This window comes from Amblyomma americanum, chromosome 5 (genome assembly GCF_052857255.1).
Source record: "Amblyomma americanum isolate KBUSLIRL-KWMA chromosome 5, ASM5285725v1, whole genome shotgun sequence".
In the NCBI taxonomy this organism is placed as follows: Eukaryota; Metazoa; Arthropoda; class Arachnida; order Ixodida; family Ixodidae; genus Amblyomma; species Amblyomma americanum.
The window spans coordinates 168523244-168525087 of NC_135501.1; the positions used below are offsets into that span (position 1 = coordinate 168523244).

Below are 1844 nucleotides of genomic sequence, written 5' to 3' on the forward strand. Positions count from 1 at the left end.
CGCATGCCGCGACGTTTTCAACACACAACGCAGTGTGTTAACTGATCCTCAGCTTATGCCCTCCGTGCGCCGTATTTCCCGCCAGTTTTTTTCTTTCTTCACTCATTCGGAAGTTGCTGCACATTCTGTCCCCAGCCAAAAAATCGCGCGTAAGAGCTGCCCCAAAGCTCGCACAAATGGGAGATAATAATAATAATTGGTTTTTGTGGAAAGGAAATGGCGCAGTATCTGTCTCATACATCGTTGGACACCTGAACCGCGCCGTAAGGAAAGGAATAAAGGAGGGAGTGAAAGAAGAAAGGAAGAATAGGTGCCGTAGTGGAGGGCTCCGGAATAATTTCGACCACCTGGGGATCTTTAACGTGCACTGACATCGCACAGCACACGGGCGCCTTAACGTTTTTCCTCCATAAAAACGCAGCCGCCGCGGTCGGGTTCGAACCCGGGAACTCCGGATCAGTAGTCGAGCGCTCTAACCACTGAGCCACCGCGGCGGGTCAAATGGGAGAGATTGTTTCCCGTTTGGTGGCATAAAGCCGTGGATGCGTGATTCGGCACGCTTTACTGCAACGGCCAAACGCAGGGGAGGTGCGTACCCCCCCCCCCCCCCCACACACACACACACACGCACGCACGCAACACAACCCTGTCTTCCTGGCGCACAGTTCCTCACCATCAGCCCAGCCCATACGTCCTCCACACCCACAACCTCTTCCTGCCTGTCTGCCCGCACCTAGGCGGCACAGCGAGTTCCCGACCCACAAGAAAGGACCGGGTAGCAGCAGAGCCGTTGTGCATGATGTAGCTCAGAGGAGAAGGAGGGTGAGAGCGAAGAACGCGGTGAGCCGGCGAGGGGAAGAGCAGCCTCTCCTGCCCGCTGTATAGGTAACCCAATCGCTCCTGCCGTCGGGCGCTGTGCTCGTTTCTTCAATTTCCGGAATAATAGGCTTGGATGACAGGCGCCGGCTTCAGTTTCCTATTTGCTCCGCTGATCAGCCACCGCAGGACTGGCTTTTTCGCCGCACGCGCCCCTGAGTGCGTGCGTTTGTCTGCGCCCTGCCGCGATGCGGGCCCAGGACCGCGTCTATGCCTGTCTGCCTACCCACCTAGCTACTACCTACCTTCCGCCCAGTCTGCCGCTGCTTCTGTGTGTTCGTGCTCTGACGATGTTGCTGCTGCTCCGACCGCTCTCCCGGCGCTGGTTCGAACGCTTCTTCTACTCTAGCCAGTCGCGTGTCCCGCACTCGTCGTCGTCACGGTCGTCGTCCCACGGTGGAGCTCGGTGCCCGAGCTGTCGTTGACGCGGAGCCCCGAAGTTGAAATTGGAGAGCGTACGGCGCTGCTATGGTCGTGTTTGTGTAGGCGGGCGGTGATCGCGATTTCGGCGCCGAGAAACGAAAGCCCGCCAAACCTGCTCTCCGATTTCGCGAAGCTCAATCGAATGAAAGCAAAAAAGTATAAACAAAAAAAACGCGGAGATCGTTGTTTCAGAATTGGAAATTTGATACCGGGTGAAAGTATGTTAGGGATAGTTGCCCGTGGAAAAAAAACAATAGATTTTCTCAACTATGTGGCGATGCTGAATTGAGGTGTACATATTCGGCTGCTCCATACTGAGTGGGACCAGATGATGAGAAATCGACCTGAAGAGAAGGAAGAGAAGGTTACTGAACGAGAACAGCGCGTCGCACATCGGGCATACCAGAGAGAAAGATGTGCCTGCAAGGCCTGGTGTCCCTGAATCTGCGACTCAATTTCGTAGCACAAGAGAACCTCTTAACCACACCACGTGTGTGAAATGATAGAAAGTAAGAGATAAATAATGTAAATATAAAGAACCGTTT

The 1844-nt window shown here is 54.4% G+C and overlaps 1 non-coding gene across 1 annotated transcript; it reads right to left on the minus strand.

Moving 5' to 3' along the window:
• Nucleotides 1–422: 422 nt before the first annotated feature.
• Nucleotides 423–494, minus strand: TRNAS-ACU (transfer RNA serine (anticodon ACU)). Its single transcript has one exon. It is a non-coding gene; the product is annotated as a tRNA-Ser (tRNA).
• Between the last annotated feature and the right edge of the window lie 1350 nt (nucleotides 495–1844).